This window comes from Cibotium barometz, chromosome 61 (assembly GCF_041138505.1).
Source record: "Cibotium barometz isolate CiBa-2024 chromosome 61, ASM4113850v1, whole genome shotgun sequence".
Lineage (NCBI taxonomy): Eukaryota > Viridiplantae > Streptophyta > Polypodiopsida > Cyatheales > Cibotiaceae > Cibotium > Cibotium barometz.
The window spans coordinates 19637274-19652233 of record NC_141106.1 but is presented as its reverse complement, the minus strand read 5'-3'; positions in this window follow the sequence as shown (position 1 = coordinate 19652233).

Sequence of the window (14960 nt, the reverse complement as noted above, 5' to 3'; positions counted from 1 at the left end):
TGAATATGTTGCGGCATCACTTGCAGCTCGTGAACTCATTTGGCTTCGACAAGTGTTGACAGATATTGGCCATTCTCCTCTTTCTAGTACACCCTTGCGGTGTGATAATCAGAGTGCTATTAGTCTTGCAAAAGACTATGTCCAATATAACAAGTCAAAACATATTGTTGTGCATTACCATTATGTTCGATACGAAGTACGCAAAGGCACTATCATGATTGAACATCGTCCAAGTGAGCCATATATAGAGCTCCAACACCATATCCATGTATTACATATATTGTGTCTAAGAATCATGTGCAAGAATCATGTACATACCATAGTCATATCCAATTTTCATACAAGAGGGGCCATCCAACCATGTGATTATTGGGCTACCCATGTGACTATTGAGCTCCCATAACCTAGAGAAGATCCTAACTCCCCACTATCCCTCTTGTAACCACTTCTTGATATGACATCTTGTAATACCCAAATTCCACAACTCATTAGTCTAAGCTAATGCTACTAGTGCTAGGGGGTGTTCACACCCAAGCTAATGCTAAAATGCTAAGGGGTGTTCACACCCCTCAAAACCTATCTTCTCCTTTGTTTAGTTGGGGGTGTGCTATCTCCTGTCAATGCCAAGTACATCATGAAAATCTATGAATAAGTGACTCTGTTAGAAGGTGCAATGCAAGCCATTTCAATTTATACAATATATCATGAACAACCACAAAATTGATGGTGGTAGACCAAGGAGATGGTGGGAAGATGATTTCCACCAATCTAAGAGTTCTCAAGTATATGCTAATGAAGAATCTTGTCCATGGGCACTCATGTGTGCTACCATCTATGTTGATGTAGCCACCTGCTTCTGCTCCATGTGTCCACGAAGTCAGCTTCATCTCCAGAAGTCTACAAGGTGAGTCCTTCCTTAGGTCTTGAAATTACAACATCCAACAAGTAATTGCATTCTAGGAATCATTACATCATTTTCTTATTCTTTTAATATTTCCATTCTATTTTTTGTTTCTTCCTTTTCCTTACAAGCAACTCGATAGGAACCTCAATGAACCTTTCATCCGAACCTCGTGCCTTCTCAATGGGTCTTATGGGCATCTCGGTAGGTATCTCACTGAGATTTTTTCTCCGGCTTTCATGCCTCTTTATCTAAGACTTATAGGAAACTCAGTAGGGATCTTCAATAGGGCCTCCATACCTCATGCCTTCTCACTGGGACTTACAGGCATCTCGGTAGTATCCTCAGTGCAAGACTCTTCCTTTGGCCCTCATGCCACGTTTTAGGACTTACAGGTGATACAGTCACGACCTCACATGGGTTTGCTTTAGACCTCATCCCTTCTCATTGGGTCTTACAGGCGTCTCGATAGTATCCTCATCCAAGCATCTCCTCCGGCCATCTCATGCGCTTCGTCTGGACCTCATGCCTTCTCACAAGGTCTTACAGCCATCTTGGTAGTATCCTCATCTAAGTGTCTCCTCCGCCCAATCTCATGCCTCATTATTTCAATATTAATATCGGTTGAGACCTTGTTGGGCTTCTTCCAGACCTCATGCTTTCTCACTGGGTCTTACAGGCATGTCAGTAGTATCCAAGCTAAATCGACCCTCTCATGCTTCATTCTTTTCAATACTAATATCATTTTTAATTGACACCATATTTAAGGCAATACTTCAACAATTGATGTAATTATATTGTCCCAATTACCATTCAAGTTCATGAGGTCGTCCACCCTGAGTTTCCCACGAAGGTGAAGGTTGCATTCCATGTACTCCATGTAGTAGGCATAGATAGCTAGATCATCAAAGCCAACATGTCATATGACATATGTGTGTGCTTATCTTTTTCTTCCCATTTTTAGTGTTTGATTTGATATAAGCCACTGCAACTAGTGCAACACATTGGCGCAAGACCAAGTGTGCTCTCAACAAGTAGAGCTTGCTGCAATACCAAGGTTATTGCCGTTCACACAAAAGGTTGCTTGATCTTAACTTTAGTGTTCATTTATAAAATAAAAAAACCTCTCGCTTATGTGTATTTCCCGTGCATGGAAACCCATTATTCCAAGGTTCCCAAGGAGTCATAATAACTGTATCATCCTGAAATGACATGACATCATGGAGTATCCCATGTGCATCATTGAGCTATGGCTACAGCTACATCAAAGAACACATCATCAGCCTCCTCAATTATGTGAGGGATAGTATCAAGAAGCCCATGTGCATCATCAGCCCCAAAATACAAGAACCTTGTCTTTGCAAGTGGAATCTTTAATGTTAATAGGAGTGAACGGTGGGTCTCATGGGTTCAAAATCGATTTTTTTGGGGGGTTTCCACCTTGTGCCTGGGAAACCTGCAAAGCTTCTTGTTTTGTATCAGCCAGACTTCACAAATGGGATCACTGAAGGATATCTTCAGCTTGTAACTTCAGTTGGCATTTTTTCTGTGACTCTCAAGGCAAATGTTCCCAAACACATGCTTGCTTTCTGCCAAAAGGTACTGTTACTTTCAAAAGCTAAGACATTGTTTCTTCAGGTCTATTTAGTGGCCCTCCTTCTTGTACTTTCACTGTTTGAAAAAATGCTTAAATAAGAAAGTACAATCACATCAAATGCAAATCAATGGCCATTAACAAGTAATACATCCCGGTCCCAAAGTGGAGGTCAAGGAAGCAGGTAGTATCAGGATGACAAAAGGCTGGGTGTGCACAAAAGGTCTTCAATCTATGTCAACATAGACTTTGGCTGCATTGATGATGAGGACAGGCAATGTAGCAACTTTTTGAGTCCCACTAGATCACTTAATATTGTACATGTAGAAATGAGTTGCATAGGAAGTTTGAGGTCATTCCACATTCCACAGTACAAGGTAAGAATATAAACTGTAAGAGAACTAGCGGCGAACTGTCACCATAAGAATTGATGCTGGCTCAAAGCGGAACAATTCTGCAAGCTTGAGCAATAGGATGGTAGGAAAGAAAGAAAATCTTGGTCATTCTCATCCCTCAGATCATAGAAAGTGGTCAAAGTCGACATTATTCTCCTTTGTCGACCCCTTCCGCACGAGTGAAGTTATGCACGTCTGTGAGCCCTTTGCTTCCCCATTCCATCACATCCATACGGTATTGTACAGCTGCAGCTGTAGAGGATTACTTCGGAACCACCGCCACTAAACACCCCATGGCAATGTTGTTGGACAAAAAAGAAAACAATGAGTCAGCTTCGTGGCATCTTTCTACCCATAGCAAACACTTGGATGGCCTTGTTGCAAGGGGAGACCATTCAACACTTGCAGCAACAACAAGGGGAACACTTCACATGCAAGGTGGCAAAGTTCGTAACAACGTTTGCTACATTTCCTGGGCCCGGCCAAAGGTCTTCTCATGAGGCCGGCATGAGGGCGCAGGAAGCTGAGAGGCAAGAAGTGCACTTGTCCTCATGGCCACGTGTCACTTAAGGTCTGCAACAGAAAAAGCCACAAAATTAAAAAGAATGCTATCAAATTATGGTTGGACAAATGGTGACAGAGAGGCTCTCTCGCTAACCACTGTGTTAACGAGAAGCTCTTTTAGACACTGGCTCAACAGCAGCGGGGGTGAGCATTGATGATGTGGCTTCTGGCGACGAGCCACAGGGAGCCGAACCCTAGTTTAACAATGTCACGATTAAAAGCTTTGTTGTTGCTCAAGGCTTAGCGATGGAAGCGCTGCAAGTATAGTAGGCGGCAGACGCAACATGCAATACATAAAGATTAGCTACAAGCAAATACGAGCATGAGAAGACCCAGAGGAGATATTAGAATGTACTTAGCAACTCTTAATAATGCACCAACTAAACGGTTGCAAGTTATCTTACACAGTTGGATATGGCTACTTCTGTTGGTTGTTATGCATTGAAGAAACGTGTATCTCCCTTGCATACTTGCACGGGGTTAAGCACTTTCATGCTATCATGCACTGGCTACTTCTGTTGGTTGTTATGCATTGAAGAAACGTGTATCTCCCTTGCATACTTGCACGGGGTTAAGCACTTTCATGCTATCATGCACAGTAAAAAAATTTAAGAACATCAAGAAACATAATAAAAATATCAAGAACACCAAGAATAGTCCCGTCGTCATGGCCAAGTGTTAGCATCAAGTTGTTAACATGGGGAATACACATGCTCCTACACACATAGCCATGGATTACACATATACACATGTGCATTCAGTAGGAAGAAGCATGGATCAAGAACAACATAAAAGATACAAGATAAATATACAAACATAGCAACATAACATCATAGCGTATTCCATATCCATGTATCACATATTGTGTGTCCAAGAATCATGTTGTTAACCACTCTAGTTAACACTACAAAGAAAAGCGACCATAGGTGCATTTATAGTCACATTTTGACAACGTGCTTTAAAATGTTACGGGCGCATTTATAATCGTATCTAAAATTGCATCTACAGATACGTGTTTATATGTGCATCTATTTACACATCTATATGCACGTCTATAAGTGCGTCTATACTGATATAAACGCGCTTATAGACACGCATATAGACGTGTATATAAACACATATATAGACACGTAAATAGACATCTTTATAGCCTTTATTATAGACACGCTTATAGACGCGCTCTGGAATTTAAAAAAATTCCAGAGAGCTGTCTGTGCAGATGTACAGCTGCATTTTTTACACATGCAATTGCATTTTCTACACAGGCAGCACTCTGGTTTAAGGTTTTACTTACTTGTATATAGACGAATCAAGATCAGCAAAGATATTAACATAAAACTGAAATTAAAGATAGATATGTACAAAAAGATTTGTGAACACACTTCACATATTGATTAAAGAAGATGAGAAATTACATTTTATATCCAAAAAATTTTCCATACATGATCGTAGCCACATAAGCCTTGAATAAAAACATAGATACATAAAGAAGATGAAAAATTTCATCTTGTATCCAAGAAATTGTCCATACATGATGGTAGCCACATGAGGCTTAAAAAAGAAACATAGTTGCATAAACCAAAAATATACATGAAGAAAAACTACTCGGAGGAGTCATCACTCTTCGAGTCATGTTGTCCTCCTTCTTGTCCACCTTGTGCCTACACATCCTTCTTGTCCACCTTGTGCCTACACAAAGTGAAGATATATATAAATAAAAATAGAAAGTATTATAAAGGTCGAAACATGTTTTGTAAATAAAAATAAAAAATATTACCTACATTGGTGTTCTCCTTGCTCGATTGTATTGTTCGTTGGAATGATCCCTTCATCGTGAAGGTAATCCCATGTATCTCCTCTAGTGTGGCGATTCTCTGCTGGAGTAGGATCTCTACCCACAATGTCACGCTACATCACAAAAACATTATAACACAACTCAAATAGAGAGAATACAAAGAAAAGACATGAAGTTGCACTATACATACAAACTCGGCCTCCCATGATGCATGACCTCCAGATCGGAAGTGCAACAATCCATATCGCTCCATTTATACTCGCCACACTTCTCTTTGTTGTTGGTTCACTACTCCTTATAGGATCTCCTTCTTGGCTTTCTTCCACTTGCCCCTATGAGCAGTAGATGGCTTGCCGTGTCCATTTTGAGCGGCATCTATTCGGGCTTTCTCCTCCTTTGCATGTCTCCTTACTAGAGACCTCCTATTCTTAAGTATGTCTTTTATTTTGTGTCGCACCCATCTACTATTAAACCTTTGGTTTTGAGGATTAAGATACTTCTTGTGGACATCTTTAATGAAATCATCCACTAGGCTCTTCCTTTGCTGCTTAAAATGTATAAAGTAGTCTTTATAGTGTGCAAAAACTATTGGTGCAAGTAGTTTACCACCTCCTTCCCACGAGAGTCATTAACTATGCCGCCCACATCTGTGATATCATAATATAATATATCACCATGATGTGGTGGTGACTCTGAAGAAATATCCCCCAAAGCACTACCCTAGGCATCCTCTATCTCCTCTACCTCCACTCTCAGTGCTAGTGTGGCATGAGGTACGATCGCCACTATCTGCATGACTACCCTCCCTACGACGACGACAGCTGCCACTCTTATGAGCCATGATGATTGTGAGGTGTCACATCTCTTGAAGGTGTAGGTGTAGGAGATGCTATAGCACTAACTAGGGTTGATGGATAAGGGGTGAATGTAAAGGTAGGTGAAGTGCCTAACAAGGGGTAAAGTGTCTGGTAAGGGACTCTGTTGGTGGACCTGATTGGTAAAGTGATTGCTGCTGCATAGGCTGCCAACTGCTCCGCGGTGGAAGTATAGCCAAAGATGCCCTCTACCTCCCTAGCAAACCATCATTGAGACTTGATGAGAGCCTTAACCTGTGGGTTTATTGGACAAGAGGACGAGGACCTAGGCCATATCTCTACAAACAAAGAAAATATAAAAAAAATATTTTGAAATGAAGACTTCCCGGCTCTTTAAGTTAATTGACCTTGGGAATAATCTCATTCTTCAAAACACAAAAAAAAAAACAAATACTAAGAAAGCATGTAAGCCGTTATGCAAGTCGGGAATCATCTCATTCCTAACATTATGCATTATGCAAGCCTTATGCAAGCCGTTCCTATGTAAGCCTTGCATAGAGCATTATGCATTAGGCCTTATGCATAAAGCTTATGCATATAAGGCCTTAAGCATGAGGCCTTATGTATAAAGCACTATGCATAAGGCCTTAAGCATAAAGCTATGCATGAGGCCTTATGCATAAAGCTACGCATGAGGCCTTAAAGCTATGCATGAGGCCTTAAGCATGAGGCTTATGCATAAAAATTTGCATGAGGCCTTATGCATAAAGCTTATGCACAAGTCTTATACATAAAGCACTATGCATAAGGCCTTAAGCATAAAACTATGCATGAGACCTTATGTATAAAGCTTATGCATGAGGCCTTAAGCATGAGGCTTTAAGCATAAAACTATGCATGAGGCCTTAGCATAAAGTTTATGCATGAGGATTATGCATAAAGCACTATGCATAAGGCCTTATGCATAAAGCACTATGCATAAGACCTTAAGTATACATAAAAGCATTATGCATAAGGCCTTATACATAAAGCACTATGCATAAGACCTTAAGTATGCATAAAGCACTATGCATAAGACCTTAAGTATGCTTTATGCATTATGCATAAAGCTTATGTGCAAACCTACATAGCAAATCCTCAGCATAAGGGTGCAATAATAGTAGAGCAAAGAGAGAAAAGATATGAAAACACTTACCTCTTTTTCATGATGTTGAAAGAGAGGATTAGAGGACCTACAAAACCAACAAAAGGGTGAGCAAAAGATTAGTAAAGCTTATGCATAAAGCGATGCATGAGGCATTACGTTTAAAGTACTATGCATAAGCTTAAAGTACTATGCCTTAAGCATAAAGCTTATTCATAAGTCTTATACATAAATCTTAAAGCATAAGGCTTATGCATAAAGCTATGAATGAGGCCTTAAGCATGAGTCCTTAAGTATAAAACTATGCATGAGAACTTATGCATGAGGCCTTATGCATAAGGCTTATGCACAAACCTACAAGAAAACTCCCCAGCACCCAAGGGTGTAATAATAATAAAGGAAAGAGAGGAAAGATATGAAAGCACTTACCTCTTTTTTGTGATTTGGAAGAGGACCTACAAAACCAACAAAAGGATTAGAGGACCTACAAAACCAACAAAAGGGTGAGAAAAAGATATGAAAGCACTTACCTCTTTTTTGTGATTTGGAAGAGAGGATTAGAGGACCTACAAAACCAACAAAAGGGTGAGAAAAAGATTAGTAAAGCTTATGCATAAAGCAATGCATGAGGCATTATGTTTAAAGTACTATGCATAAGCTTAAAGTACTATGCCTTAAGCATAAAGCATAAAGCAATGCATGAGGCATTATGTTTAAACCAACAAAAGGAAAGATATGAAAGCACTTACCTCTTTTTTGTGATTTGGAAGAGAGGATTAGAGGACCTACAAAACCAACAAAAGGGTGAGAAAAATATTAGTAAAGCTTATGCATAAAGCAATGCATGAGGCATTATGTTTAAAGTACTATGCATAAGCTTAAAGTACTATGCCTTAAGCATAAAGCATAAACCTTAAGCATAAGGCCTTAAGCATAAAGCATAAAGCTTATGCATGAAGCTTATGCATAAAGCTTAAAGCATAAGGCATAAAGTTTATGCATATGCATAAGGCTTATGCTGCATAAAGCATAGATCTTAAGCTTAAGGCCTTAACCATAAAACATAAAGCTTATACATAAGGCTTATCCATAAGGCTTATGCATAAAGCATAAAGCATAGATCTTAAGCTTAAGGCCTTAACCATAAAACATAAAGCTTATACATAAGGCTTATCCATAAAGCTTATACGTAAAGCATAAAGCATATGTTTAAGGCTTATGCATAAGGCTTATGCGCAAACCTACAAAACAAATCCCCAGCACCCAAGGGTGCAATAATAATAGAGCAAAGAGAGAAAAGATATGAAAACTCTTACCTCTTTTTGGTGATGTTGAAAGAGAGGATTAGAGGACCTACAAAACCAACAAAAGGGTGAGCAAAATATTAGTAAAGGTTATGCATAAAGCGATGCATGAGACATTATGTTTAAAGTACTATGCATAAGCTTAACGTACTCTGCCTTAAGCATAAAGCTTAAAGTTGAAGGATAAGGCCTTAAGCATAAAGCATAAAGCTTATGCATAAGGATTATGCATAAAGCTTTATGCATAAGGATTATGCATAAAGCTAAGCATGAGGTCTTATGTATAAAGCTATGCATGAGGTTTTATGCGCATAAAGCTTAGCATGAGGCTTATGCATAAAGCTTAAAGCATAAGGCATACTGCTTATGCATAAGGCTTATGCATAAAGCATAAAGCTTAAGCATAAGGCCTTAAGCATGAAGCATAAAGCTTATGCATAAAGCTTAAAGGATAAGGTATAAAGCTTATGCATAAAGCATAAAGCTTATGCATAAGTCCTTAAGCATAAAACATAAAGCTTATGCATAAGGCTTATGTATAAAGCTTAAAGCATAAGGCATAAAGCTTATGCATAAGGCTTATGCATAAAGCATAAGGCCTTAATCATAAAGCATAAAGCTTATGTTTAAGGCTTATGCATAAAGCTATGCATGAGGCCTTATGCATAAAGCTATGCATGAGGCCTTAAGCATAAAACTATGCATGAGGCCTTTTGCATGAGGGCTTATGCATAAAGAACACCATATTGGGGAATATGGGAATTTCCCAGTAGTTTGGGACACGTGGTCAAATCTTTGGATTAATCATAACTTAAACATCGTTACTCCAAATTGAGCGCTCTATAGCTCACTAGATTCCATTTTCCAAGCGCTTTCCAACAATAGGTCACATGATATGGTTTTGAGAAACTTATAGGCATGTTATCCAGGTCCCACCTTTTTAGTATTCAAAAAATGGGAGTTGGGAAATTCCCAAACTCATGAATATAGTGTTAAAGCTTATGCATTAGGCCTTATGCATATATAAGGCTTGTGCATAAAGCTTATGCGCAAACCTACAAAACAAATCCCCAACACCCAAGGGTGCAATAATAATAGAGAAAAGATATGAAAGCACTTACCTCTTTTTCGTGATGTTGAAAGAGAGGATTAGAGGACCTACAAAACCAACAAAAGGAGGAGTAAAATATTAGTAATGCATACATACAAACCAAGAAAATATTAAGGGTTCAAGAGCAAGAGCAAGAGCAAGAGCAAGATCAAGAAGAAAAGGAGCAAGAAGAAGAAGAAGAGAAAGAGACTCACCACAACCAAGGATATACCAAGGTAAAATCTTACTCCATTATCCTTTGTAAAGTAGATTTGTAGCCTGGTGATGAAACTTGAGAGGGTGAGAGAGGCTTGAGAGGGTGAGAGAGGGTTAGAAGCTTGAGAGGGTGTGAGAGGATTATAAATAGGGCGGGATATTTTTTGGAAGACTGCGTCTTGCTGCCAAAACACTCTCGGGTTTAATTTTCGTCTTTTTCGCTACAATGCGCGTCTATAAGCGCGTCTGTACACGCGTCTATAAACACGTCTATTCTATGTGTCTATAAGCACGTTTGTACACACATCTAAAAGCATGTCTATAAATACGTCTATTCTACAGAGTAGATGAGTTTATAGATGCGCTTTTAGACGTGTGTACAGATGCGCTTATAGACGCACAAATAAACGCAAAATAGAAAAGTTTTTACGAACACATAGAAAGATGAAAATTATTTATTATTTTTTTGAATATGTAGGATGTCTTCATCAATTATTTCTTCTAGTGATGATGAGTCCCTTCATGTTCAAAATTGAGATCGTTGGTTACAACAAAAAATAAAATGTATGTGTGATCGTTGTCGGGATGTATGCATCAACAATGTAGCATTACGATGAATCACATTTCAATGTATGAAAAATGGGAACCGATGGGGTCAATGGTAAGCCTTATTTTCCTTATATTATAAGAATTTAATTTAAGAATTAGTATTCAATGGAGACTCACATTGAAATACTCATGTGTAAGATAATGCGCCGCACCCTTCTATGTTAACTCATAGGCGGCGTCAAGAGGCCAAGCATCATAGAGAAATGGCAGAGGCTTCACAAAACGTAGAAGTGGTGGAGGATTGGAATGATGGAGATACAAGCCCACCACCCTTTCCTCATGAGATGGTGGAGGAAGAGGTTTTAGAAGATATGGTACATGCTCTATTTGCCAATGAGCGTAGTAAAAATGAAAAAGCCATGGAAATGATCACGTTTATAATGTGGCTTTGATCCCACTTTTTGAGGGATTGCAAACAATCTATGGATGGAGCAATGCATGTTTGAATGCACTTCTCAAGTGAGTTTTCTACTTTCGTAAATTGTCTACTTCCATTATAGATATATAAGAAAAAAAAAATAGATTAATGTATTTAATTGTAGTGCCATATGCACCATGGAGGTAGTGTGCCATACCCCGAGCACCTACGATCACTTCCCAAGGATCTTGATGTAGATTGGCTAAATGAGAAGATCGAGAGAGTGGTGCAAGACCAAAACATGCATGTCACATTGGAGGAGTGGGAGTATGCCCAAGGATGCTTCAAAAAGGTAAACAAACTTGTGTTCTTGATCATATTTTAGTATGTTAAACTTGTGTTCTCGATCATATTTTAGTATGTTAAACTTGCAAAAAATTATTTTGAGGTATTTATACTTTTTTTTTCTTAGTATAGTGCACAATGTTAAATGCTTTGTGGTCGGAGGGTAAACATTTTCGCACACAAAAGATTGATGAGAAGAGGAACACCCAAGATTGTGGGTTAATTTGTAAGCTTTGAGGGAGCCAATGGAGCCATGGATGGTTATTGTGGATTGATCCAAAATATCATTAAGCTTGACTTTCGAAGCTTCTTTTTATATATTTTGGATGTCAAGTGGTTTAAGGATATGGTGGAAAAAGGTCCTAATGCAACAATTAAGCATCATGCAAGTGGCTTTGTGACCATTGACTTTGTAAAGTTTTGGCAAAGAAAGGATGGGACTCTAGTGCTACCACAACATTGTGAACAGGTACATATAATTATTGGTAATTACAATATATGCATTTACAAATAGTAGAGATGTAAAATTTTTTTATGATGTACATTTATGCTTGAATAGGTTGTGTATCAATGAGAGATGAATCCCAATCTCACCACATTCAAGATCCATTCATAGTACATTCACCCACATTGAGCATATGGAGGAGCATGTCAACTCAACTATGGAGGGAGATAGCTTGGAAAACATTGATGATGATCGTGCCATTGGAGATGATGATCATGCTATTAGAGATGATGATGTTTCCTCTCATAGTGATGATTCTAGTAGTGGGATGGATCTCTTTGTGGATTTGGATATAGGCACGGACATTGAGATAAATACTTTAACAAGGGTTGACCTCATTGAAGATGAGGTTGAACTCTACTTCTTTCATTGTACTTTTATTATGGCTATGGTAATCCTTTTGGTTTTTTTTAATTGGTGATTGAGATTACATGTATAGATTCATGCCTTTTTGAGATTACATGTATAGATTTATTGTGATATGTTGCTTTTCGTGGCATTACTTAATCATTCCCCTTTGGATTGTTTTTAATGGAGGTTCAAAAATTTTTTTAAAGCTTCACTTTGATGAAAAGATGTGGGGATTGAATCATTGTCCTTTGGATTGTTTTTCATGGCATTACTTGATATACCTAAGTCTTTGCATGTATCCATCCCTTTCACCACATTACTTGATCTATACCTATTTCTTTTCTCTTTCCTTAGCATATTTTTCCTTGCAAATATGCTTTCTAAAGATTCATTTGTATATAAATACACCAAAAAATCATGCATATTATCAAAATCTTGTGCATATACTTCAGTAAATAATATTTTTTGGAATTGAAGATTCTGTTTTTCTTTGCAAGGCCCACAATTGCAACTGCATAGGAAATTGTTGCAGATTGCATCTACAAGGACATCTATACTTGCATCTAAAGGAACTAGATGCACTTATAGACGCATTTATAGATGCTAGTATAGACACAGTCGTAGCTTATGCGTCTATAAGAGCATCTAATTTCAAAGGAACTAGACGTGCTTATAGATGTGTTTATAGACACGAGCATAGAGGCCCCCGTAACTTACACGTCTATGCAGTGCATCTATGCTTGCTTTATGTTGTAGTGTAACATTACCTTTAGCATAAATACACTTATTGTAATCCAGATTTTTGTAACCGCGCAAAGCGCTTAATGTAAAAGAGACATGGGATGACTGAGCTTAAGGCTTGTGTAATGCTAGTCATGAGGATTTTATGAAGTATGAAAAGGGATGGTGATGCTCTAACCCCTCACCTTCTCTTTTCTCTCTACCGAGTCCCTCTTGCATATAGGTGGCATGAAGTTAAGGTTGATCTTTCCATATCTCTCTCCTTCTTGCTCCCTACTTAGCCATTCCTTCTCTACTTGGGTGACACAAGTAGAGGTGGAGTGAGCCCCTAGCGACTTCACATTGAGGCGTTAACCCTCATTTGGGTTGGCTAAGTGCAACTCTCCGGTCTCGACCCTTGCATTTGTCTCTTTTTTCTTCTCTCTCCCTCTTTGTATGCAAGGTAGTATGGTAGGCTTAACATCTTTGGCACTGCTCTGCTGCTGCCTGGGGATCGCATTTAGCTTTGGATCCTGCACTTTATTCATTTACTAGAGTCCTTGTTTGGCCCGGTTGGAGTGAAAATCCATTGGTTGTTTGATTGATTTTGTGTTTTTTTTTTGTTGATGGTGAATCCATGGAGCATTGAAGGTTGATCAAGCATCGAAGCATTGAGATCTTCACCGACGAGTGCGGGAGAAGCAAGTAAGTGCTCAACATTGCCCTTGACATTCATGCAGCTCTTTGAATCTTTGTTTCTTTTTAATCAAGTTTGCACTTTAGTTTAATCCACAAATTAATGTTAATTAGTTAGTCTCCATTAAGAATTATAGGCACCAATAGATAGCTCGAGACTAGCTCTAGCTCTCTATAAAGCATTGTATAGATAGCTCGAGACTAGCTCTAGCTCTCTATAAAGCATTGTATAGATAGCTCGAGACTAGATCTAGCTCTCTATTAAATCAAAAACATAAAAAATTGGTGGGAGGATACCTGAAATAGCAAGCATATGAGAAAAAAATTGATTCAGAAAGCATACAACCATTCCATTTGTGCCACGCTCGTACCACTTGTCTTGACCAAAGAGAATGCCCATACTAGTTGTTTTACTTGAGGCAAATACCCGTGGAAATCTTCCCATGCCTATTCCCTTCTCGACCCCAACTTGGCATGCTCGTTCCAACAACTGCCACGCTCATACTTTCTCCATTCAAAAGTGCACGCCCATTCCTTTGTGAAGCCATGCCTATAGCCTTCAGGAAGAAAACTTCCGTGCCATCTTCCCTCTGAGAAGCGTACGCCCGTTCCCTTCGGCTTTTGAAAGAGTACGCTTGTACCATTCCAAAGCGTACAGACATACCATTGAAAAAAAAAGGCTTTTCATAGGGGGGTTTTGCATAGTAGTTCCATGCACCTACACTCGGGTAAATTAGTGTGAAATAACCCTCTTTTCGACGAAGTGAACTCTCTTGAAAGCTCCCTCGCTTGTAAGGTCAGACCCATCGGTGTCATGGAGTTAAACGGTTCTTGTCTTTGACAGCACTTGCAAAAGTGAAGACCACCCCAGTATGGGAGGAGGAACTCCCGACCTCGAGACAAGAGAGCCTGAACCTCAGTGCATGGACAGACCATCTGTCCAAGAGCAAGCTCCTACCTCCCCCACACATTCATAGAGAACCCTTTCTTTGAGGCTCCGCAACTTTATCCTTGGAAACACACAGTCAGAAGAACCAAAACCTAGGGTTAGAGGTATGAAACAACCACAAGAAAGCAAGCCCACGCCATCTCTACATCCTAGAACAGAAGTAGGGCAGGGTGAAAGCCAACAGACCTAAACTAAACCACCAATCTGGAGAGCCATGTCTGTTTTTAGAGTGTATGATTCTTAGAGTGCCCAAAGACTTGTAAAAACCCTAGGGCCAGTTCCATCATCTCAATGACCAAAAACATTGTACTACCAAAGAGAAAGGGTCTACCTCGGCCCTTTGCATCATCAACCCAGTCCCCCTGTATATCAGGCAGTACCTACCAGAGGGAGTTTACCCTAGGTACCACATGGGGCCGCAAGGGGCACAATCTAACCCACCTACAAGGGCGTCCAATGTTATATTATCCTCCTAGCCGTGATTCTCCTCCAACTTTCCTCAACCTACACCCACTCCACAGCCATGGAAGGGCTAGCCCCGAAAATGTTAAGATTAGCTATGGAAATAGGGAGGGGGTGGCTACGGGCATCACGCCCCCAACACCAAAC